At 46.0% G+C, this 27,320-nt stretch overlaps 1 protein-coding gene and 1 pseudogene across 1 annotated transcript in view; one reads left to right on the top strand and one right to left on the bottom strand.

Annotated features, from left to right (window-relative positions):
• The window catches only part of LOC147445105 (putative mitochondrial import receptor subunit TOM20), a 99,887-nt gene that overhangs the window by 11,544 nt on the left and 61,023 nt on the right, over positions 1-27,320 (bottom strand). The window lies entirely within an intron of this gene.
• Positions 310-26,058, top strand: LOC147445106 (uncharacterized; annotated as a pseudogene).

Here is a 27,320-nt window from a genome sequence, read left to right as displayed (position 1 = left end):
AGGTAAGAAAAGTGATGGCACGGGAGAGTCTTCAAAGGGGAGAGCTCTCATACTACGCTTCCCCTCGTTGGAAGAGAAGAAGGAATTCTTGAGGAAGAGGCCTACTCTCAAAAAGACAGGTATTTTCCTCGGTGATGACCTGACTCTCTCACAGCTCGCACATATGAGAGAGGTAATGCCAGAGATTACAGCGGCAAGGGAGAAGGGAAAGATAGCCTTCTACAGAGATGGACGGGTGGTGATTTTAGAGCGGCGTACTGCATGACGGTGCGAGACATATGGGACCACACTAAAGATGGCTACCTGGAATTGTAATGGGTCTATGAGATTGGACGTGGGTGCATTTGAGGAGAGTTTCAAAGACAAGGATATTGTGTTCTTCTCAGAGACTCATCAGGCCCCTGGACAGGTAATGCCACATGTGGTGGGATACAGATGGGAAACAGCTCACAGGACAAATGCGAGATCTGAGCATGGGAGTAGAGGCTCAGGAGGAGTAGCAGTGCTATTCAGAGAGGAACTACAACCATTACTGCATATTGTACGAAGAGATGATCATGCTAGATATATGTGGGTGAGACTGAGAGCTGATACAGGTCGATTCCTATATATTGCCATATGTTACTTTCCTCCCAGTACATCAATGTATGCCGCATCCAGAGGGCAGTCGCCTTTCTCTATCCTAGATGATGACATTTGGGATTTCTCTAGGGATGGTGATATCATTCTCCTAGGGGACTTTAATGCCCGAACGGGCAACTCGCAAACAGTCTTCTACGACACTTCAGATGAGATGCTTAGAGAGCTGGATGTGGGCGAGTTGGGACTTGACAGATGCTTAGATGACAGAGAGCAAACGGAGTATGGGAGATACCTCATGGAAATGACGACTACACATGGATTAGCCATACTTAATGGCTTACAGCGATTTCCTGGAGCAGCCGGTTTCACATGCTTTCCACATAGACATGGGGCCAGTACAGTGGATTATGTTATGACACAACCGAGCTTTGTACCCTGCATTCAGGACTTCATAGTGGGAGCCAGGCCACTGGGCATAGCAGTAGATCATGCTCTCTTGACACTATCCGTTAAATTTCAGTATAGTACAACCCAGACATCAGGAGGCAGGTCACACACCCGCTATACATTTACACCAGAGATTGATTTCGTTTATTCAGAGGAGATCTGGGACCATCTATTGGAAGGCACAGCTGGCACAAATGGTACATGCCTCTCAGTGGAAGGGTGCACCACTCTACTGTCTAAGACACTGCATGGGGCTGCATCAGTGGCATACCCACACACTCAGCCGGGCAAGAGACGACATTCTGGGAGCATGCCCCAGAATAGTTTGTATGATGAGGAGTGCAGAGAGATGAGAGCCCTGCTTCAGAGGGATCTTCTTTTAGGAGGCATCAATTACAGACAGTCTCGGATTGCTTTCCGACACCTTGTGCGACGGAAGAAGCGAGCTTACCTAGCTCAGATGGAGCGAGAATTGTATCAGATGTTCTTGAGTAGGGACTCAGGAGAGGCATGGAGACTCTTCCATGAACACTCCCCTCCCCCAGTGATTACTTCACCTGAGGTGTGGGGCCAATATGCGACATCATTATATACGGGGTTTCTCCACTCTTGATCATATTCTGACACTCAGGGCCATCATTGAGGAGGGCAGAGCACATGGGAGACGGATCTACTGTTGCTTTGTGGATTTTCGTAAAGCATTTGACATGGTACCAAGAGCTCGATTGATGCGCAGATTACAGGAGATGGGGGTGCCCATAGAGGTGATTTGGGGGATTATGGCTTTGTACAGATCAGTGATGGGACATGTACGCACTCCGGAAGGGGTATCTGAACTAGTTCACTCTACTATTGGAGTAAAACAATGCTGCCCATTGTCTCCTACTCTATTTGGTATGTATGTTGATGAGGTGTCTGATTACATCGACAGAGAGGGTGACAGAGGTGCACAGCTGGCAGGGACGTGGATCCCATTGTTGCTATATGCTGATGATATTGTGCTAATATCCGACTCACCAAAAGGTATGCAACGACAGTTGGATGCACTTCGCAGTTTTGCAAAGGATAGTGGATTGTGTGTAAACCTAGGTAAAACCAAGGTTATGGTGTTTAACACCACACCGCAATGGGTCGAGAGATCAGTACCTACTTTCAAATATGGTCAGGAGATTGTGGAGTATACAGATGCATACACTTACCTGGGGGTAGTCTTTACTGGGCCGAAATTTTCCTTGAGAAGAGCGGCAGAGACTAGACTAACCAGAGCTGGTGCGGCTCTGGGAGGAATGGAGAGGATGTGTTCGCAGGTTCAGTTCCAGGAACCTAGGACAAAGTTATGGCTCTTTGATACTCTGGTTGCCTCTACTATGTTATATGGGGTGCAGGTTTGGGGACCTTCTGTAGGCTAGGAGGGTTGGAGGCGTATGGAGAAGCCCCTGGTATCTATGATCTCTCGGCTGATTAGAGCCAAGGCTTCCGTACCACATGATATCATTCGAGCGGAATTAGCTGCAACAGACTTGGACACTCCAAGTCAAGAATCAACCGCGACAGCACCAAATAACCACTTCCAAACAATTCACAGATCACAATAGATTTGCACTGGCCCGGCGTAGTTCTGTACCTAGAGATATTGGCCCCAAAGACTGGCGTCCCTTTCGGTATTTCTTTTTATATTAATCAATCATCAAAGTACAAGAGAGCGGTTAGGGTTTCACTCTCAGACTCTGCATCCAGATGCTCTGAGAAGTGAGGCCCTCACCACTAATTTAAAGGTTACAAGGGATGCCCAAAAGCAGAGCCCCAAAAGCTTCAAATCAAAAGCAATTGCTCTCTCTCTCACAGAGAGTCAAAACATGAAAGCAAAAGCATTCTCTCTCTCTTTCTCATTTAAGTAGAGAAAAAACGAAATTTGCGTCGCTCATCATTTTCCAAAAAAAAATAAATAAATAAATAAATTTCAGCCTCCGCGATTTCCGAAAATTAGGGTTTCTGGCAGAAATTAGGGTTTGAAGGAATTTTAGGGTTTCTAGCAAAAATTAGGGTTTCTGTTGTCCGCCACGTCATCACTTTGTGGCATACCCCCCTCTTGAAAGCATTGTAATCGACCGCGATTACGCCTACAAAACCGACAAAAGCCATAAACCGTCTTAGCAGACACTGACTGTTAGTACCTACGTACTAGGAACACACATCTAGCACATGTACAAAATCGACAGTCACATCACACGACATCACAGGACATCACCAGACATCACATGACATTCAACATTCATTCGGATCTTAGACCATGATTTATCGGCAATGTAGCTAGCAATCACATCTAGGTCCAATCGGGATCTCAACGATGTCCGATTGTCTAACCCCTATTGCAACCATGTCTATTCGAGATCAATCAGACCAAAATACTGCAGTCATTTCGGCTATCAGTTCCTGCACTCACAAGAAGTAAAGAACAAATCAGTATCATAATCAGGAATTCCATTTCATAAAGTCATCCAGTAGAATACTGTCAGCTCTCAGTATCCCTGAAGCTCAAAGAGACATCAGTGACTTTAGTATCAAAATCGAGGCATCTGTTCACAAGGGAGTGGAGTGACTCCCCTCTTGTGCATCCCACTGCACCAGATCTCCGGCCAAGCTGAATTCTGGGTTCCGTTTGGAGTAGACTATGCTAAACCAAAACATCGAGGTAAAGTTTCACAATCCGAGGAGTATCTGCTAGGTCCTCCTCCTCCATCCACTTCGCATCAAATGCAGGAAAGTTCTTGAACTTAACCAAGAACCCGCCTTCGGACTTTACCTTTCTACGTATCATTATGTGCCAAAATCTGTTCAGGAACAAGGATCTCCTCGTTTTCTTCTACTTTGGGTTGCTCATCAGGCTCCCCATCATCAGGCACATCACCCTTAACAGGTTTCAAGAGACTCACATGCAATGCATTGTGAATCCTCCAAGTATCTGGCAGTTTCAATCGGAAGGAGACATCATTTATCTTGTCAGTAATCTTGAAAGGTCCGTAGTATCACATACTAAGCTTTGGAAAAAGCCTCTCCTTTCCCTTTTTCTTTCTTAGGCGTGCCTTCTCAAAAGTAAGAGCACCCAATCATCCCCTTCAGTTTCCAGTCGCGACGATGGCGATCCGCTGCCTTTTTCTGTCGTTCTTGAGACTCCTGCAAAGTCTCGCGAACCTTGGCAAAAGCCGTATCCAAGTCTCGCGAATATTCATCCGCTTCAAATATCTAATCTTTCGTGCTCAGGAAGGATGGAACCTTCGCAGCACTTTCAACAATCTCACATGGCGTCTTCCCCGTCGAAGAGTGTATCGTGTTACTATAGGCAAATTCCACCAAAGGTAAGTTCTTTTCCCATTGAGTCTTCTGATCCGAGATACAAGACTTCAATAAATCTAAAATCACTGAATTGGCAATCTCAAATTGCCCGTCAGTCTGCAAGTGGAACGATGACGAGAACTGCAACTGCGTGCCAATGTTCTCCCAAATTGCCTTCCAAAACCAACTCATAAATCTGGGGTCTCTGTCGGAGAGAATCGTCTCAGACGTGCCATGTAATCGGAAAATCATCGTGATCATTCTGTATTCTCGGGAGATCAAAAAAATGAAATCCATTTCAATATTTTCCCAGGGGCGGGTGGGTATGGGTAAAGGCTGTAACAATCCCTGTGCTTTATGCCTGTCAAACTTGACCTTCTGGCATAGCAAGCAACTGCGCACAAACTCTTCCACATCCTTCTTGAGTCACGGCCAAAAGAAGTATCTCTCTACCCCTTTCATGGTGGTAGCAATGCCACGGTGACCCGTAAAAGGTGGACAGTGGCAATCAGTCATAACCTTTTCTCTCAACGGCTGTGTAACGCACAACATAGTCTTTTTCATCAAGTAGCCTTCCCGAAGGGAGTATCCAGCTACTGTCTCCCCATCCCGTATCCGTGTGAAAATATCTGCAAAATCTGTATCTGTGGCACACTGATCGACCATATCCTCGAAGCTCCTATGATGTATCGCGGAAATAGCCAGAACCAACGGTTTTCGAGACAAAGCATCTGCCACCACATTCTTCTGTCCCTGCACATGGACAATCTGGAAGTGGAACTGTGACAAGATGTTCACCCACCGCATCTGCTTTTTCGAAAGCTGCTTCTGTGACAAGAAGTAGCGCAAACTCTGATGGTCTGTAAAGATAGTAAAATCCGCTCCGAGTAGGTAATGCCGCCACTGAGTAAGAGCGTGGATAACCGCCAAAAGCTCTTTCCCATAGATCTGTGTTGTCATCTCCGGCCTAGAGAACAAACGGCTCTCGTAAGCTATGACATGGCCTTCTTGCATCAAGACCGTACCCAGACTACGACAACAAGCATCACAAAATACTTCAAATGACTTCTGCAAGTCCGGCAAAGTCAAATATGGTCCTGTAGTGAATTTCTCTTTCAATGTCTGAAAGGCAATCACCTCTGTGGGTCCCCACGAAAAAGGTACTCCTTTCTGTGTCAAGGTATGCAAAGGGGAAGCAACCTCTGCAAACTTTCGTATGAACCGCCTGTAGTACGAACACAGTCCCAAGAAGCTTCTAACTTCATGGACATTCCTCAAATCGGGCCAATCACGGATAGTCTCTATCTTGGCCGGGTTCATTTGCACTCCTGCTGTTGACACAATGTGTCCCAAAAAAAATGTATCTCTGGTAGGAAAAATTCAGTTTTCTTAGCATTAATCACTAATGTGTGATCTCGTAATGCCTGAAAGACTTGAAGCAGATGATCTCTGTGTTCTGTCTCATTCTTGGAGAAAACAATGATGTCGTCAAAGAAAGTGCCAACAAATAGCCTGTACTCTCGAAAAATCCTATCCATCGTCCGGTTAAATGTCGCAGGAGCATTGGTTAAGCCAAAAGGCATCACCAAAAACTCAAATAACCCAAAAGTCGTCCGAAAAGCTGTCTTGTAGACATCTCCTGGCGCTATCCTGATCTGATGATATCCACTCTTCAAGTCAATCCTGCTAAAGCACGAGGATCCCTGTAACCTGTCGAGTATATCATCGATCCTAGGAATCGGAAATCTGTTCTTGATGGTGATTTCGTTGAGAGTGCTATAATCGATGCACATTCTCCAAGATCCGTCTTTCTTCAAAACCAACAACACTGGAGAGCAATACGGTGAAGTACTAGGCTGGACAAGACCCTTTTCCAAGAGGTCTTTCACTGAGTTCATAATCTTTTCATTCTGTACTCGGCTCACACGATAAGGTGGCCGATTCGGTGGCGTGCTTCCAGATATCAGATCAATGGTATGATCTTCAAGCCCTCTCAAAAGCAATCGGCATGAGCGTGGAGAAAAAAATCTTGGCGTTCTTTTCTTCAGGTCAAAACATATTCAACTTTTATCCATCGTTCAGTTCTCCCAAAAGAATGAGTAAGAAAACTGAAGTTCATCAAGTACAATCTCTAAGCCCTTCATTTATCAAAGTCGCTTTCTCGGCCCGGTAGTCAACCACGGCGTAGTTCTTGTGGTACCAAGGGATCCCGAGTAGAACGTCACTCGCGTGCCCTGAACACCCCTGTCATTGCAAACAAAGTTTGCCAATGCTCGGTGTAATGGCAACATCCCATCCGGGTGCCAGTCGAACTACCTCCGCCTGTGGCATCAATCTGTCGGGCGTAGTTCCAAATCGAGCCGCCAATTCCAAGTGAAAAGAAGTTGGCCTTGGCTCCTTCAAAAGAGCTTCCTCAAAAGAGCTTCCTGATCCTTCACTTTGCCCCGAAAGCGGCAAAGTTTGTACTTTCATTCATTAGATTCGGTGCAGGTCCCACGCCATGTGGTACCAATTCTGCTTTTCTATCTGCCTTTTCTGCCACATTCCTCAGCTGCTCTCGAACTCTCAGACCTGTCGTCGTCTTCATCATTCTGTTCTTTTTGTGCCTTATCAGGGCACTTTGCGGAAATATGTCCATGTTCCCCGCATCCAAAGCACTTCCCCTCTCTGATGAAGCGAGCTCTCTCCTCAGGAGTAAGCTTGGGTCGTGCATCCTTTTTTTTCTCTAGGTTGCTCTTTTTCATTCTACTTTCATTCCCAGAAGTCTGTTCGGCTCGTTGTGTCATGGCCTCATCTGTGGGGTAGGTCAAACTGCCAGAGTGAATGGCAAAGCCCCGCTTTGCATGACTCATCAACTCCTGAACAAAAGCTGACTTCTGTTCCAAGCAGTGATTTCGGATCTCTGTAGGTAGACCCAAGGTAAACCGCTCAATCTGTTCTCTGAACGAGATCTTCTTGAATGAAGAGGCGGGTAGAAAAGAGCTCCAGAATCTTTCACAATAAGAATTCACTGTATCGCTCTTGGTCATCCGGAGATGGTTCCAAGCAGCTCATATATCTCGCTCAAACTCTTGAGTCAACCAAGAAGAAATAAAAAGCCTCTTGAATTTCAGCCATGTAACTGGCACAGTCTTGCTTAATAGAAGCGTGGACCACCAAGTACGAGCATTCCCCTTAAATTAAGAGACAGCTCTCTGAATCTTGGAGTGCTCTGAATAGCGTCCTCCCGCGAAAGCGATGTCAAACTGCTGTATAAAAGACAAATCCTTCGAAGCATCTGAGTATCCTAAAAAGTATCAAACTTGATCGAGTGGCCACCTTCCTTAAACTCTCGGACTTTCTTGCTTTTATCTTCGAGAAAGTCATACTGGTTGGCTTTGTAAAAATTCTTCTTGTTCGCATAAAACTTTCCGTCATCGGAATCTGAGCTGTCTGTAGACGAGTCCTCAGTAGAACTGTCAGTCTCTGGGCGAGATTTAGCCTTCTTTGCCTTTCTCTTGCCCTTTCCAAAGCGTTGCTTCTTGCTTCGCTTTTTACCTTTTCTGTCTTCTTCGCTCGAATCCGAGGAGCTAGAAGAACTGTCAAAAAAAGAAGAAGAAGAACTGGGTAGGTCTTCAAACTTGACGCGCTTCTTCAATTTCTTTGCCTTGTCAAATGTCGACCGACGACCCAAATATGCCGGGAAGTCAGTGCCTTTCTTCTACTTTTTGCTGTGCTTTTTGGCTTTCTTTTGCGTGTCAAAAAGCTGAGCAATCCGTGCATCATCCACGTTCTCTAGTTCCTTCTCCGTATATTTCTTGGAGGCAGAAGGTTTCTTGAGAGCGGGTTTCGGGAGTGGTGTTGTGGTTCTCTGCCACTCCATCTGTACCTCTTCCAAAGAGGTCTGGTTCATATATTTTTCCATCTTCGGGTCCTTGGCAAAATTGAGCATCATCTTTGTTGCATCGCCGATCAACTGGCGACGCTCTATCTCTCGCCGCTCCGCCTAAGTAGGCCAAGGCGGGCCATACTCTCTGCCTGAATCTTCGTTGTGATCCCAGCCCGCATCTCCAGATGCAGAGGGAGTCGACTGATCATTGCCTGAAGCCATAGGTGTCGTGGAAAAAAAATTTGGGGATCGGATTTCCCGTAGAAGAGAAATCGACCGTGCTCTGATACCACTGCAACAGACTTGGACACTCCAAGTCAAGAATCAACCGCGACAGCACCAAATAACCACTTCCAAACAATTCACAGATCACAATAGATTTGCACTGGCCCGGCGGAGTTCCGTGTCTAGAGATATTGGCCCCAAAGACTGGCGCCCCTTTCGGTATTTCTTTTTATATTAATCAATCATCAAAGTACAAGAGAGCGGTTAGGGTTTCACTCTCAGACTCTGCGTCCAGATGCTCTGAGAAGTGAGGCCCTCACCACTAATTTAAAGGTTACAAGGGATGCCCAAAAGCAGAGCCCCAAAAGCTTCAAATCAAAAGCAATTGCTCTCTCTCTCTCACAGAGAGTCAAAACATGAAAGCAAAAGCATTCTCTCTCTTTCTCATTTAAGTAGAGAAAAAGCGAAATTTGCGTCGCTCATCATTTTCCCAAAAAAAAAAAAAATCAGCCTCCGCGATTTCCGGAAATTAGGGTTTTTGGCAAAAATTAGGGTTTGCAGAAATTTTAGGGTTTCTGGCAGAAATTAGGGTTTCTGCTGTCCGCCACATCATCACTTTGTGACATTAGCTGCTCCCCCTATGGTGATTGAGGCACGTACTAGATCAGTTTCTTTTGTACACAGTCTGTGGGATACTACCAGAGACAGATATGCCAGGGTGGCTCTAGAGTCCTCCAGACAATTAGCTCTTAATGGGGATACATCATGCTGGTATGCACAGATGGCATCATGGTTTCAGACACATGGTTTCACCATGGACAGATTGCCTCCTTTTCAATACTCTATACAGGCACCCTTGAGGTCTTTGATGCGGGTAGAGATTAATAGACTCATTCGTCAGGATTTGATTCAGCTGGACACAAGGAGGACATGGATAGAGCCGATACAGGAGTTGGGCACAAAGACGGCTTTCTATAGAGAGCATTTTCTCCACCTCACAGGGAATGGGTTTGTGATTCGACCTAGTTATATGGACAAGCATCTTTCTCATGGTGTCCGATGTGCCATTGGCCAGATACGAACGTCCTCACATCAGCTCGAGATTGAGACTGGCAGATTCAGAGGGACACCAGCAGAAGCCGCTTATGCCTTCTAGAGCCAGAGACAGAGGTACATTACACATGCCATTGCACAGTGTACTATGAGATACGATGCCGTTTTCATTGTATATTCAGAGAAGGTTTCGGGCCACTATCTAGGGTCATGAGTTATGAGGATCAGAGATTTCTTGGGCTTTATCTACTTGAGCTACACAGGCATAGAGAAACTTTACTGAGGAGAGCTGAAGAGAGACAACCCCAGAGACAGATCACAGATTTCTTTACACTAGATACTGAACACCCAGAAGAATAGACAGAGGAGCAACCAACAATGGAGAGGTCTACCCCCACTACTGGCATTCTCATAGACCGTGCATTTGAGCTAGGGAGATCTAGACGACCTCGATGGAGAAGAGGAGCTACACAGTTTCGAAGGAGGCTACAGCAAAGGATTCGAGCCATACTTTTTCGTCGTCCAGAGTGCAGATGAAGATGGATCTCTATGCAGATAGATCTCTACTTCCCTCCCAAATTGTCTACACATTGTATAGCTCAGTTCACACGTTTCACGCCTCTCGCCTTTCACACCTATCCGCTTAGTTTAGGATTCCGCAATATTTATATTTTGTTATCCCTAGTCTAGTTCAATTTATTTTGTTAATCTGACTTGATATCAGATACACAGCATTGTAACTTCCTGGTCTCATAGGTCACTTTGGCCTTTTGAAGACGTTAATATAACATTTCATTTCATTTCATCTCTCTCTCTCTCTCTCTCTCTCTCTCTCTCTCTCTCTCTCTCTCTCTCTCTCTCTCTCTCTCTCTCTCTCTCTCTCTCTCTCTCTCTCTCTCTCTCTCTCTCTCTCTCTCTCTCTCTCTATTTTTGATGGAGGTCATGACTGCTTCGCCGGTGTGTAAGCCCCACCCGAAGGCAACCTTTGTGCTTACAAACAAGCGGATTACACAAATGGAGAGGGAGATGAAAGACTGGAAAGCAGATATGGAGGGATGGTGGAAAGAGAAGGCCAACCTTCTTCAAATGTTTCTCAACGACGGCACGCAGTGGAAGAAAGAGAAAGAGGACCTGCACGCAGAGCTACAAGCACTTAAGGCGGACTCCAAAGCACTTAAAGAAGAGGTCTCAGCTCTTAAGCGAGAACTTGCTGATAGAGCGAGCAGTGGACTAGAGGAGGGGGAATTCCAGCCTTCGGTAGTAGAGGAAATCAAGGTCATCAAAGAGCAGGTACGGATGATCAAAGAGGAGGAGAAACAAAAGATGGTAAAGACGTCTTCGTGGATGGATGTGATCACGAAGATGCAAAAGAAGGCGGATGAGGCCGAGAAGTGGATAGAAGTCGCTAAGAAAGGCAAAGGAAAGAAACCATCGACATGACTCTAGAAGAAGAACAGCGAAGGAAAACTAGAGCTTTGCATATAAGAGTAACCGGTCTAAAAGACCGAGATGATGGAAGGAGACGTCTTCGTGGATGGATGTGATCACGAAGATGCAAAAGAAGGCGGATGAGGCCGAGAAGTGGATAGAAGTCGCTAAGAAAGGCAAAGGAAAGAAACCATCGACATGACTCTAGAAGAAGAACAGCGAAGGAAAACTAGAGCTTTGCATATAAGAGTAACCGGTCTAAAAGACCGAGATGATGTGGAAGGAGAAGTTGAAGAACTTCTCTGCATGATGGGTAGTGAGGCTACTAATACAAAGGCATGGAGGGTGGGGAAGAAGACACAAGGCAATGGGAAGACTTCAAAAAGGAGAGCTTTAATCATCCGTTTCCCATCCATGGAGGCAAAGAAGGACTTCTTGAAGAAGTGTCCTACACTAAAGAAAAGGGGCATATTCCTTGGAGATGACCTCACTCTCACACAGCTTGCGCATATGAGAGAGGTAATGCCAGAGATTCAAGCGGCAAGGGAGAACGGAAAGACGACCTTCTACAGACATGGCCCGGTTGTGATTGTAGAGCGGCGCTCCACATGACGGTGCAAGACCCATGGGACCACCCTCAAAGTTGCCACGTGGAATTGTAATGGATCTATGCGACTGGATGTGGGCGCCTTTGAGGATAGTTTCAGGGGAAGAGACATCGTCTTCTACTCTGAGACACATCAGGCCCCTGGGCAGTCTATGCCTCACATTAGTGGATATAGATGGGAGACTGCCTATAGACAGGAGACACGATCAGAGCACAGAGGGCGGGGATCAGGAGGAGTGGCAATGTTATTCAGGAAGGAGTTGCAGCCATTGATACATATAGCCCGCAGAGATGAGCAAGCTAGGTACATGTGGGTGAGACTGACAGCAGAGACAGACAGATATCTTTACATTGCTATTTGCTACTTTCCCCCGAGCACGTCAGTGTATGCACCACCCAAAGGACAGTCCCCTTTCTCTACTTTGGATGATGACATATGGGAGTTCTCTAGAGATGGTGACATCATCATTCTAGGGGATTTCAGTGCTAGGACTGCCCATCATCAGACAGTATTTTATGATACTTCAAAGGAGATGCTGAGAGAGCTAGATGCTACAGAGACGGGCCTATCCAGACTATCACAAGATGGAGAACACACTGAGTATGGACGACACTTGATAGACATGGGGACTGCACATGGATTGGCCATCTTGAATGGCCTACAGAGATTTCCCGCTTCAGGGGGCTTTACATGCTTTCCACACAGACATGGAGCCAGCACAGTGGATTATGTCATGGCACAGCCAAGCCTCATCTCTAGTATCCAGGATCTCACGGTTGGACACAGACCTGTTGGTGTGGCAGTGGATCATGCTCTTGTGTCAATGACCATCTTTTTTCAGTTTAGCGTAGCACACAGGCGGAAGAAGAGGGCATTTTTGGCTCAGCTAGAGTAAGATCTATATCAGCTATTCTTGAGTCAGGACTCACGTGAGGCATGGCGGCTCTTTCAGGAGCACTCTCCTCCCCCCGCCATCACTTCTACAGAGGACTGGGGCCAGTTCCTGAGCAACCCCCCCTTCCCGACCCTCTCGATCCATGCCCACACACATGTGCTTTTTTCACCGCGGAGATGGTGAGGAAGGCCATTGACAGGATGAGGACTGGGAGAGCATACGATCATGATGGTTTAGTGGCTGAGCATTTCACGCATGCCAGAGATCTACTAGCAGAGCTTCTAGCAGTGATGTTTAATAGTGCCATGTGTGAGGGCTTGCCTGATACTTGGAGCCTATCTACTATTGTACCTATCTTCAAGTCGGGAGACCCTATGGAGCCTGGGAATTATCGCACTATCATGATTGGACACACATTGGCACGGTTGTACACATCTATTCTTGAGCAACAGTTGAGTAGATGGGCAGAGAGGGAGGGGATACGAGCAGCCGGGCAGGCAGGGTTAAGGAGGGGTTTTTCTACTCTTGACCATATCTTGACACTCAGAGCCATCATTGAGGAGGGTAGATCGCGTGGGAGACGGATCTATTGTAGCTTTGTGGATTTCCGCAAAGCATTTGACACAGTGCCTAGAGCTAGATTGATGCGCAGATTACAGCAGATGGGAGTACCCATAGAGCTCATTTGGGGGGTCATGGCATTATACAGGTCAGTAGTGGGGTAGGTACGCACCTCAAAGGGTCTATCCACACCGATTCACTCCACTATTGGGGTGAAGCAGGGCTGCCCGCTCTCTCCTACTCTATTTGGTATGTATGTGGATGAGGTTTCTGACTACATTGAGAGAGATGGTGATAGAGGTGCACAGCTGGCAGGGACATGGATTCCATTATTGTTATATGCTGATGATATTGTGTTGATCTCCGACTCTCCGGAGGGGATGCAACGTCACTTGGATGTTTTGAATAGGTTTGCTCAGGAAAGTGGTTTGTTCGTCAACCTTGGTAAAACCAAGGTCATGGTATTTAATACCACCCCACAGTGGATCAGGAGGTCAGCGCCAGCATTCACATACGGCCAGGAGACTGTGGAGTATACAGATGCGTACACTTACCTCGGAGTGGTTTTTAGTGGGCCAGCATTTTCATTGAGGAGGGCAGCAGAGACTAGACTGACCAGAGCCCATGCAGCATTGGGTAGATTGGAAAAGATGTGTTCACAAGTTCAGTTTCAGGAGCCTCGGACGAAGCTCTGGCTCTTTGACACTCTGGTGCCTTCTGCATTGCTTTATGGAGCTAAGATTTGGGGACCTTCACTGGATCATCACGGGAGGACAGGCCGCAGTGATGGATGGGGGGACATGGAGAAGCCTTTGGTCTCTATGATCTCGCGGCTTATTAGAGCCAAGGCCTCAGTACCACGTGCTATTGTTCGAGCAGAGCTAGCTGCCCCCCCACTAGTGGTTGAGACGCTCACCAGATCTGTCTCCTTCATACACCACATGTGGGAACTTACCAGAGACAGATATGCCCGCCTTGCACTTGAGTCCTCTCGACAGTTAGCCATGCAGGAAGATACACCATGCAGGAAGATACAGCATGCTGGTATGGGGAGATGACATCATGGTTTCAGGCGCATGGGTTCAGGCGCATGGGGAGATGACATCATGGTTTTAGGCGCATGGGTTCAGCATAGACAGATTGCCTCCCTTCCAATACTCACTGGATGCACTCTCTCTGACTCTTACACAGTCCGAGATCACCATGCTCATCCGCCAGGACTTGACTCAGCTAGACACCAGGAGGACATGGATACAGCCAGCACAGGAGCTGGGCACGAAGATGGCTTTCTATAGAGAGCATCTCCTCCAGCTTACGGTAGATGGTTTTGTGACGAAGCCCAGATACATGGACACCCACTTGTCTCATGGGATATGATGTGCTGTCGGCCAGATACGCACATCTTCACACCAGCTGAGAATCGAGACAGGGAGATACAGCGGAGTACCAGCAGAGGCTAGGACATGCCCCCTGTGTGACATCGAGCCTGAGACAGAGTTGCACTACACATGTCAGTGCCCCGTCTACTACGAGATACGAGGCCGCTTCCATTGCTTGTTCAGGGAGGGCTTTGGACCATTCTCCAGAGTCATGCAATACGAGGATCAGAGATGCTTGGGTTTGTTTTTGCTCGAGCTACGCAGACACAGAGAGAGCCTAATGAGAGGAGAGGCTAGCCAGTCTCAGAGACAGATTACAGATTTCTTTAGAGCTGCCACTGGACACCCGGAGGAGTTACTACCATAGCAGAGCTCGTCGTCTCACACCAAAGGCACACTGATCGACCGAGCGAATGAGTTGGGGAGATCCAGACGCCCACGACTGCGGAGGACTACACAGCATCGGCGGAGGCTGCATCAGAGGATTTGGATCACTTTGGCTCGACATACACGACGCCCGGTCAGACTACTGACCATGGAGGAGATTGATAGATCCGCCAGCGACCGATGCTGGATCTCTTGTGATCTAGCTATCCCAGCTAGCTGCTTAGTTCACACCTAGTAGTTTAGGATTCCATAGTATTTTATTGTGACATTTGTCATTTCATTTTCATTTTTGTCATCTTGTTACTCTGACTCTGACTTTGTATCAAATCCACCACATTGTAACTTTCTGGTCTCATAGGTCACTTTGGCCTTTTGAAGACGTTAATATAACATTTCATTTCTCTCTCTCTCTCTCTCTCTCTCTCTCTCTCTCTCTCTCTCTCTCTCTCTCTCTCTCTCTCTCTCTCTCTCTCTCTCTCTCTCTCTCTCTCTCTCTCTCTCTCTCTCTCTCTCTCTCTCTCTCTCTCTCTCTCTCTCTCTCTCTCTCTCTCTCTCTCTCGTCTTTTCTTCCCTTGGTCTCTATGCTTCTGCATTGTCGACTTTGACATGGTATCTGAGCCTTGGTGGAGCAAGACGGCCCATGAAGAGAACCTGTGAAGAACCTCCTCCCTTGCTAGCAGCGCTCCTCTTCTTTCCCCTCCACCCTCTGCAGCCGTCATTGCAAAACGCCGCTTGTCGGAGTTTCCCATGCCCTTATCCTCTGTACGCTGCGTTTTGAAACGCTATGGCGATGTGAGCGCTTTTGTTCATCCGTTGTTGCCTACCCATGGGCCTTTGCCCTTGTTGTAGCCTGCGTTTTGAAACGCTATCAACATTGTGGGCATTTGTTTTTCTCCCGATTTCTGCCCTACAACTAGCCGCTGCACCTACGACAGCGTTCTAAAACGCTATTGTAGCAAGCGTCGAAGACAGCTATTGGGAGTCCCTTTGGCAACGGCAAAAAGGTATAGAAGAACTCCCTTTGGGAGTCCTCTCGTACGTACAATATGGTCCCCCCTTGCTCGAGCGTCACGGTTATCAACGACCAGACCCAACAAAAGGCTATGGATAGCAAATCGACCACCATTCAGTTAGCGGCCTATGCACAGGCGAAGTTCTCAAGGAAACGGACAATTGTTTGACTCGAGATTATGAAGCCAAAAGCAAATGTGCGAATTCGCCAGAGGACAAAGGCAAAGGCAAGCTTGACAAGGACAGCAGTACCATTACTCAATCAGCTGCCTCGGTACCCACGAGGTCCGACAACCGCTATTATAATATTTCATTAAAGAATACTCTTGTAAAGGCTTGGTGGATTGAAGAAACGATCCAACATTCAATAATATGTGTGACATGACACTTTGTTTGGCTCGGGGGTTTGAAGCCAAAGACAACAGCAAGAACACACAAAGAGACGACGGCAAAGGCATGATGGACAAAGATAATGGTGATATCCACATGGCACACGTGGTGGCGACCACAATGGCCACTACACCAAATTCCTAGTCATGAAGTGTCACAAACAGGCACCACATGTCAATAGAAAAGAACAGACTGAACAGACTTTTTGTACTTCAATAACAACTAAACTGAAAGAAAGAGACGACACACGACACGTAGTGGTAGAATTCCACCCCAACGAGTATTGGCCCAAACCTTGGCGCCCCTTTCGGTATTTTTTTATATTGCATCAACACATTACAAGCCGGTACTCCATGCTCTGCACCTTCTCCCAGAAGTGTGTCAGAAAATGAGCCCTAGCCTCATACTTAAAGGCCCTAGCCCCGAAAGCGGTTTCCATGAAAAGTATTCAAACTCAAAAGCAACTGGCCCAAAAGCTAGCGCTGAAAATCAGCCAGCGTAAGACACAAAAATCCGTAGAGGCTGCCACGTCAACAGAGTCAGCGTGAAACGCGGAAATCGAGCCACGTCAGCAATCAATAGAAAATCCGGAATTGCGTACAATTGCCACATCATCAATCCAACGCAGATTACGAAGATTTGTACAGTTGCCACGTCATGCACCTCTACGCGTGTGTGTGTGGCCTTGCTTTATTTTATTTTAATGCCTTTATGTCACTTGGGCCCCATTGGCGGACGGGGTACCATAAGTTGGTGGGAACTTCAACTCCTTCTGCTTCTTAGGGTTTAGGCCCCTCAACCGGGATCTGCACAGTGGCTTCGTTCTTTAGTGGCTTAACACGTCAGCAGTTTGTGACATCCCCCCTTCTTGAGAGAAAGTAATCGTCCGCGATTACAGCACATCTGCAAAACAACTCAAGTTAGCTCAAAAATTTCCGAGGGTCATTCGGAGGGACAATCAGTTTGCTCTTTTTGTTAAGGAGTTGGCTTCTCCTTTGGTGTCTTTTGTTAAGGAGTTGGCTTCTCCTTTCCTCCATATTGAAACTCTTGATATTCCGGCGTAGTAAAATTAGCCATCACACCCAGACCGCACTGATCTCCCACAGGTGTCTTGATGCACTAAAATTACATACCCAGGCAATCTCCTCCAATTAGGAATATTCAGTGGTTGGCACATCACAATGCAACATAAATGCTCACATATGCATGTTACAAGACATAGAAACATAAAGTCGCCAATGAACCCCCCCCCCGCAAATAACCATCCAAGTCTGAGCAATGAGTTGTTCAACGACTCCCTCATCACTCCTCCCACAAATAACCTAAAAAGGTCCAAGCCATGAGATGTAGAGGCAGTTTACAACTAGATGTCCCCCAAACTGCAGCATGCTTCATTTGGAGGTGCTGAGAGTGTCACAAGAAGGGCACCACGTGCCAATAGAAAAGAACAGACTGAACAACTTTAAGCACTTCAAATAACAACTAAATTGAAAGAGAGAGACAACACGCGACACAGAGTAGCGGAATTCCACCCCAGAGAGCATTGGCCCCAAACCTCAGCACCCCTTTCGGTATTTCTTTATATTGCATCAACACAGTACAAGCCGGTACTCCAGACTCTGCACCTTCTCCACGAAGCATGCCAGAGAATGAGCCCTAACCTCATATTTAAAGGCCCTTGGCCTAAAAAGCAGTTTACAGTAAAAAGCATTTGGTCCAAAAGCAAAGCCAAAAAGCTGCTAGCGTAAATCACGGAAATCCGTACAGCCTGCCACGTCATCAGCCAACGCAAAACGCGGAAATCCCTAAAGCCTGCCACGTCATCATGTTAGCGCAATTTTCGGAATTTTGCCACGTCATCAGTTTCTGTATGGGTGTGCAGGTCCTGCTTTATTTTAATCCTTTGTCACTTGGGCCCCATCGAACGGGGTCCCCATAAGTTGGTAGGACTTCTTCTTCTGTTACTTGTTCTTCTTAGGGTTTAGGCCCCTCGGCCGATATCTGCAAGTTGACTCCATTCTTCAGGGCTTTGATACGTCAGCAATTTGTTACATCTCCCCTTCTTGAAAGAGAGTAATCGTCCGCGATTACAGCATATCTGCAAAACAACTCAAGTTAGCTATAAAAAAATTCCGAGGGACATTCCGAGGGACAATCAGTTTGTTCTTTTTATTAAGGAGTTAGCTTCTCCTTTCTGCTCTTTTGATCAAGGAGTTAGCTTCTCCTTTCGGTTGTTTTGATCAACGAGTTAGCTTCTCCTTTCTGCTCTTTTGATCAAGGAGTTAGCTTCTCCTTTTGTCCAGATCGGAACTCCTTTTAGCCATCACACCCAGACCATACTGATCTTCCACGGGTGTCTTGATGCACTAAAAAATTACATACCCAGGCAATCTCATCCAATTAGGAATATTCAGTAATTGGCACATCACAATGCAACACAAATGCGCACATATGCAAATTACAAGACATAGAAACATAAAGCCGCCGATGAACACTCCTCCCGCAAATAACCATACAAGTCCGGGCCATGAGATATAGAGGCCTTTTACAACCAAACGCCCCCTAGACCGCAGCCTGCGTCGTTTGGAGGTGCTGAGAGTAACCACTGCTCAGACTTCTTAATACTCCCCCCCGTAAATAACCATGCAGGTCCGGGCCATGAGTAACAACAACAATACTCCCCCTGTAAATAACCACAAGGGTCCGGGCCATGAGTAAAAACAGCACTTTTCAATCATTCAATACTCCCCTTGCAAATAACCACAAGGGTCCGGGCCATGAGTATGAACAAGCATTCTCAAACATCTTTTCTCACTACTCCACCCGGGAGTAAAATCACCAATCATTGAAACCAATATTAAAACCAGAATCAAACAATTCAAATCGGCACCAAGACAGGTTCAAAACAGATACCATCCATTTTAAACAAATTTCAAACAATACTTTCTCAAACAAAGTTCAAAAGTAACTATAGAACAACTAGAGAGTTCATTCAGGGTTTTGTTCGGACAACCGAACTTTGAGGACGACTGGCTTGCCCTTCTGCATCACGGTGATGGTTCAGTTCCGAACTTGGAGAGTCGCATCATTCTTGTCATGCCAAGGCATGCCTAATAGAATGTCACAATTGCCCAACTTCATAATGTGGAGATCGGCTTTTCCATGATAATCTTGGATAGTCACTGGAAGAGCACCAATAAGTGGTACCACTTTCTGCGTTTGCCCTGTGGCTAGCTCAGCTTCAATTTCTCCACCCTCTGCATCATAATCAAAGTCCATCTGCTTCAAGAATTGTGGATGAATGAAGTTCTTTGTAGCTCCTGGGTCAAAGAAAATTAGGGCTTTCAAACCGTTGACTTTGCCATATGCTCGACACAAGTCATTTGTACTTTCAAGGCGTATGTCATAGATGTCAAGTACTAATCCAATGGCCGGTTTAGTTCATTTGGCTGGAGATGGTCCTGGGTTTCTGTCGACCGTCGACGAGGGAGTCGGCTCCGCACGTCTGTCAGTGCGTTGGGGACAACCAAAATAGTTATGTCCTATTTGAAAGCATCCAAAACATCGGCCTTCTTGTAGTAAGGTGTCTCGTTGTTGAGGTGTCAAACGAGGCCTTTGTGGTTGAGTTTCACGAGACTCTCGAGAATTTGTTCGTTGTTGCCGAGAGTTGTGGTTAGTGGCCGGAGATTCCTCTGTGGTAAACTCTAGCTTTCCCTTCATCAGTTTGTAGCCGACTACGGCATGGTTCATAAGTTCTTGCATGGTGGAGACTTGCTTGGATAGACAATATTCCTGCAATGGTGATGATAGTCCAATGGTGTATCGCTTGCATTGGGCCTCCAAGGGAACAGATCTAAAGAAAGACACCGATGTCGAGAAACCTTTGGTTATATTCGTCCATGGTTTCGGTGGCAAGCATTTTCAACTTGCCCCTCTGCCAAAATCCGTACTTCAAACATAGAAGTCATGTAACTACGTGCAAAAACTGTCTTGAAAGCTTGCCAGGTCCTTGGAGAATGCGGTTGTGTCGCGATCGAACTCCACCATTGCATAGCATTATCTTTAAGAAATCCCGCTGCTCGAGAAATCTTGGATTCTTTTGTATAGTTTCCCAAAGCATAGATGTTGTCGAATTGCTGTAGAAACTGCAATGCTTTCTTGCGATCTTTCACCCCAGAAAAAGTGAAAAATTTAACTGTCGTGCCGCCATCTTTGAAATCTTTGGGTTGGTTAGGCGCATATCTAGAGTATGGATAATAAGGGTATCCATATGGGCTCCAACCATTGTAGCCTGGTGGCGGTGGTGGTGGTGGGGCCAATGGCGGTGGCAAAGGCGGTTACACTGGATCGGGGTCAGATGGATGCACCATATTCCTGAAAACTCCCCCAATCGGAAAAGACGGCTGAGAAGGTTGCCCATTGGAAACTCTCGTACTTTCTGATGCCGGAGGAGGAGGTACCACCTGGGGCATCAGAGGGGGTAACATGTAGTTCAAAAATTGTTGAAAAATTTGTAGCATCAGAAGATTCTGTTGAGGATGCTGCGAAAGAATGTCGTGAAGCTCGTTGAGCAGAAACTGCAAATATTTTGTTGAATCCATGAATTCCAAGTCTTGGGTTCTTTATGGCTTATGCTCTGCACCTTCTCCAGGAAGCATGCCAAAGAATGAGCCCTAACCTCATATTTAAAGGCCCTTGGCCTAAAAACAAGTTTACAGTAAAAAAGCCTTCAAAGTTAAAAGCATCTGGTCCAAAAGCAAAGCCAAAAAGCTGCTAGCGTAAATCACGGAAATCCGTGCAGCTTGCCACGCCATCAGCCAATGCAAAACGCGGAAATCCGTACAGCCTACCACGTCATCATGTCAACGCAATTTTCGGTATTCTGCCACGGCATCAGTTTTTGTGTGTGTGCGCAGGTCCTGCTTTATTTTAATCCTTTGTCACTTGGGGCCCCATCGAACGGGGTCCCCATAACTTGGTAGGACTTCTTCTTCTGTTACTTGTTCTTCTTAGGGTTTAGGCCCCTCGGCCGACATCTGCAAGTTGACTCCATTCTTCAGGGCTTTGACACGTCAGCAGTTTGTTACAGAGAGTAACCACTACTCAGAATTCTTAATACTCCCCCCGTAAATAACCACAAGGGTCCGAGCAAAGAGTAATAACAACAATACTCCCCCCGTAAATAACCACAAGGGTCCAGGCCATGAGTAAAAACAGCACTTTTCAATCATTCAGTACTCCCCTTGCAAATAACCACAAGGGTCCGGGCCATGAGTATGAACAAGCAATCTCAAGCATCATTTCTCACTACTCCACCCGGGAGTAAAATCATCAATCATTGAAACCAGTATTAAAACCACAGTCAAACATTTCAAATCGGCGCCAAGACAGGTTTTAAACAGATACCATCCATTTCAAACAATACTTTCTCAAACAACGTTCAAAAGTATCTAACTATAAAACAACTAGAGAATTTTCAAACAATACTTTCTCAAACAACGTTCAAAAGTATCTAACTATAAAACAACTAGAGAGTTCATTCAGGGTTTTGTTCGGACAACCGAACTTTAAGGACGATTGGCTTGCCCTTCTGCATCACGATGATGGTTCGGTTCCGAACCTGAAGAGTCACATCATTCTTGTCATGCCAAGGCATGCCCAAGAGAATGTCGCAATTGCCCAACTTCATAATGTGGAAATCGGCTTTTCCATGATAATCTTGGATGGTCACTGGAAGAGCACCAATGAGCGGTACCACTTTCGGAGTTTGACCTGTGAATAGCTCAACGTCAATTTCTCCACCCTCTGCATCATAATCAAAGTGCATTTGCTTCAAGAATTCTAGATGGATGAAATTCTATGTAGCTCCTGGGTCAAAGAAAATTAGGGCTTTCAAACCGTTGACTTTGCCATATGCTCGACACAATTTATTTGTACTTTCAAGGCGTATGCCATAGATGTCAGGTACTAATCCAATGGCCGGTTTCGCTTGTTTGGCTAGAGATGGTCTTGGGTTTCTGTTGACCGTCGGCGTGGACGTCGGCTCCGCAAGTTTGTCAGTGCATTGGGGACAACCAAAATAGTTGTCTTGTTTGAAAGCATCCAAAACATCGGCCTTCTTGTAGTAAGGTGTCTCGTTGTTGAGGCGTCGAACGAGGCCTTTGCGGTTGAGTTTCACGAGACTCTCGAGAATTTGTTCTTTGTGGCAAGGTTCTTCCGGGGTAAACACTAGCTTTCCCTTCATCAATTTGTAGTTGACCGTGGCATGGTCCATAAGCAAGATGGTAAGGTACGATACATATTTGGTACGACCTGTACGTAGTACCGAATGGATAGAGTTGTTAGGTACGTAAAATTCGTATGTTTTTTTTTCTTTAAGCCAAAAACCTACAATACGGTCTGTACTTGATAAAAAATTCATAAGTATCACTCCAAGGATGTTCGTTCACTATTCTGCAAACCAAAGCAAAGCTTTCATACAAGTTCCTGATCGTGCTTGCCCTCCTATATTCACCACCGCAATGACATTTGTGTATGCTCTACAGATGCAAGTTGTGTCGAAATGTCTACAAAATTAGGCGTTGGGATAAGGCTAAAGAAGGGCAAACCAAAAATTGCTGACGCAATAGGGTTTTTTTTCCACACATTACCCACAGCACCGCCTCCAAAAAAAAACAAAACAAAAAAAACCGTACAGTACGAATCCGTACGGTACGATACGTACGTACGGATCCTACCTTGTCCATAAGTTCTTCCATGGTAGAGACTTGCTTGGAGATACAATCTGCAACAGTGATGGTAGTCCGATGGTGTATCGCTCGCATTGGGCCTCCAAGGGAACGAACCTTAAGAAGGACACCGGAAGGTACACGTCGAGAAACCTTTGGTTATAGTCGTCCATGGTTTCGGTGGCAAGCATTTTCAAGTTGCCCCCCTCTGCCAAAATCCGGACTTCAAACATAGAAGTCATGAAACTGCGTGCAAAAACTATCTTGAAAGCTTGCCAGGTCCTTGGAGCATGCGGTTGTGTTGCGATTGAACGCCACCATTGCATAGCATTATCTTTAAGGAATTCCGTTGCTCGAGAAATCTTGGATTCTTCTGTATAGTTCCCCAAAGCATAGATGTTGTCGAATTGCTTTAGAAACTGCAATGCTTTCTTCCGATCTTTCACCCCGGAAAAAGTGAAAAATTTGATTGTCATGCTGCCATCCTTGAAATCGTTGGGTTGGTTAGGCACGTATCCCGGGTACGGATAATATACCCATATTGGCTCTAACCATTGTAGCCTAGTAGCGGTGGTGGTGGGGGAGGTGGGGGCAATGGCGGTGGCAAAGGCGGTTGCATTGGATCAAGGTCAGATGTCTGCAACATATTGCTGAAGACTCCCCCGATGGGAACAGACGGTTGAGAAGGTTGCCGCTTGGAAGCTCTCTTACTTTCTGGTGCCGGAGAAGGAGGTACAACCTGGGGCATCAGAGGGGGTAACATGTACTCCAAAAATTGTTGAAAACTTTGCAACATCGAAAAATTCTACTGAGGATGCCGTGAAAGAATGTCGTGAAGCTCGTGAGAAGAAACTGCAAATATTCTGTTGAATACATGAACACCATGTCTTGGGTTCTTTATGGCTTATGCCCTGTAACACAGAGCGGTGAAGACGAGAGCACGCCTGATGCGCTATGAAGTAAGGGTAGGAGTGACTAATAAGTCCGGTGGTCGGGGCTCGAAGATACTTCAAACAAAATTCCATTAGTCTCTGGTTTGCTCTGTCTTCTCTTTTGTAGGACCGATATGCTTTGTGAAAAGCACACGCCTCATGCTCTGATACCACTTCCACAAGCCGGACCAATAGGAAAGAACAGACTGAACAGACTTTTTGTACTTCAATAACAATTGAATTGAACGAGAGACAACACACGACACGAAGAGGCGGAATTCCACCCCAAAGAGTATTGGCCCCAAACCTTGGCGCCCCTTTCAGTATTTCTTTATATTGCATCAACACAATACAAGTCGGTACTCCATGCTCTGCACCTTCTCCTAGAAGTGTGTCAAAGAATGAGCCCTAGCGTGATATTTAAAGACCCTAGGCCCAACAGCAGTTTACATGAAAACTATTCAAACTCAAAAGCAACTAGATCAAAAGCTAGCATTGAAAATCAGCCAGCTTAAATCACGAAAATCTGTACAAGCTGCCACGTCAACACAGTCAACGTGAAACGCGGAAATCCGTACAGTTCAGCCACGTCAGTAGTCAGGGCCCAAGGGAAAATCTAGAATTCCGTACAGTTGCCACGTCATCTGTCCATCGCAGATTACGGAGATCCTACAGCTGCCACGTCATGCACCTCTACGCCTGTCTGTGACCTTGCTTTATTTTAATGCCTTTATGTCACTTGGGCCCCATCGGCAGACGAGGTCCCATAAGTTCGTGGGAACATTCAACTCCTTCTACTTCTTAGGGTTTAGGCCCCTCAGTCGGGATCTGCATAGTGGCGCCGTTCTTCAGTGGCTTGACACGTCAGCAATTTGTGACATGAAGCCATTGCCACCACTAGCTTCAACAAGAGAGAGGCTTGTGAGTAGCACAGAGGGGCAAGCAGTGCTCCCTATAATCAATTTGGACCCTTGTGTTAGAGTTCAACTTATCGTGCTTGAACTTGTGGGTTGTCGTTCAAGGCACGTGCATCTGACAGGGAACCAATCAGACGTATCTAAAACACTATGGATGAGTGCACCAATCCATTACTGTTGGCCAGATTATGGACAAGATGTGTTTCAAAGTTCATTATCTTGGAGTATTTTGGACGTGATGTGTTCCACAATTCATGTATGGTCCACAGTTCAAATTTTCTACGAGGCAACCGATGCCTCAAGATGGCATTCTTCTGAGGTACAAAATTGAGGGTAGCATAACGGAGGTGTATCCAATGGAAAGGATCCTCTGCTGGGGTGTCCATGTAGCTTCTTCACCATTTATGTCCACTATTGAGCTACAGAGAGGGTGTTAAAGTTATGGCATCTCAAGTGAACTGCCCAATGTGATCCCATTATTTTCTTTGGTTTTTAGGTATTTATTTTACTTATTTGTCAAAGTCTGGGTTGGGCAATTCACTTAGATGGGTATATATGCAACCCATTGCCCCCATTGTACAAGCATCAGTTAATTCATTGCCAAGGTTGATTGGTTAAGGAGACATTACAGGAATAGAAGCGCATATGCTCAGTGACCAACTCAACAAACGCACCTCAAGGAGCGGATTTACGGTGAGCTCCTCACCCGTTCGAATGGGTTCCAAAACCCCTCCTTCTCAGTCGGCAACGTCAACACATAACGATGGGAAAATGCAATGCACCACACAGGATATATGGGGGCTGCTCACATCATTACAGCAAATGGTTATGCAACAGAATGAGACGATCTTGAAACAAGCCACCGACATCAAAGATCTCACGCTCAAAAATCAAAGCATGGAACATAAGATACAACTACAAGAAATAGCCCTCAAGCAACAAGAAGACAAGTTTCAAACAATGCAAGACAAGCTCGAGAGTTTGACGAACACAACGCAAGACCGCTTGTTCACACAAGATGAGAAGCTTACTCACCTATGTGAACAAACAACAACAGATGTAGGGACATGGGCCAACATTGTCCAGAATGCAAATGGGAATGCGATGGATCACATTGCACAGGAGCATCACGTAAAGGCTAATGTGGATGTAAATGAAAAGAATGAACGGGAGAAACGCGTCATGAATGTCATGATTCGAGGACTTAGCGAAGAGGACAATGAAACCGTTTTCACTCTAAATGCAAGCATATCAGACTTCTTTACCGAACACTTTGGTATGCAAGATGTAGTGGTATACTTGCACACCGCGTAGGGAAGAAGAAGGAAGGTGATCGCGCTGTGGTATGTACCATGCTAGACGCACGTAAAAGAGCTATTGTGTTAGAAAATGCAAGATTCTATCTGCAAAACAATAAATACCACATCAAAGAAGACTTCACACCGGCTCAACAAGAAATACGACAACGTGCATATGAGGAGCGCAAGAAGAAAACGGCCGGCACTACTACGTAGGGATACGCGACCCATGGGACCAAGCGAATTCACATCACTAGTTGGAATTGCCGTGGTTTCCCATGGAAAAAAGGGGAAGGCCTCATGGAAGTATCACGGCAAGCGGACATCCTCTTCTTACTAGAAACATGGGAACATGATGCACGCCGTATACCATGCATTGAAGGGTATGTGACACATTCTCTATGGCTGCCCAGTATGAGAATACGAGGGCAAGGAGGGATAGCACTTATGTACAAGGAAGAACTACGCGACATCATTGATGTATGTAAAGTGGATACACATAAAAGGTACATTTGGGCAAAGGTGCACACTCAAGCCAAGCCTATATACATTGCCGGATGCTATATTTCACACAGAGAGTCCACTTTTTATGACAGCCATGGTTTGGACAAAACGAATCCTTTCCAGGACCTATGTATGGACATAGACATGTATGCAAAATGTGGCAATGTTATGGTCATGGGAGACATGAATGCAAGGATTGCTCACACTCAAACAGAGATATGGGATCATGGGCTACAACCATTTGACAAAGATGGACACATAGCCTTAGACCCCGCATGGGATAGAAGATCCATTGATGAAACAGTCAATGCCCAAGGACTAACCATGCTTAGTATGATGCACTCTATGAACATGCTAGTTTTAAATGGCACTCGCCATTTTGAGGGTACAGGGCATTTTACATGCTATACATCTAACAAAGGGGCTAGCACCATTGACTATGCATTGGTAGCGCATGATGCTTTGGACATAATAGACACATTCGAGATTGGGAGTATATCCCCCAACTCAGACCATATACCCATACATGTACGCCTACTTGCGTCAATGGAGACACGGTCGCAAAAGAAACGCGCGCCAAGTAGTTCATATGTAATGGATTACAAAAAGAGAAGCACCTATACTCGAATGCTTGACACTCTGCTTGAATGTCGAGACATCACATATGATATAGAAACAGGCTGGAAGATCTTTCGGGATGCATTATGTGAAGCAACAGAAATCACAATGACCAAATCAAGAGGTAAGGGACACATTAAAGGACTTCCACACAAC

Source organism: Adiantum capillus-veneris, chromosome 13 (assembly GCF_014529385.1).
Source record: "Adiantum capillus-veneris isolate H3 chromosome 13, ASM1452938v2, whole genome shotgun sequence".
Taxonomy (NCBI): Eukaryota; Viridiplantae; Streptophyta; class Polypodiopsida; order Polypodiales; family Pteridaceae; genus Adiantum; species Adiantum capillus-veneris.
Note: the sequence above shows the minus strand (reverse complement) of the source record. Positions and strands in the feature narration are given on the sequence as shown.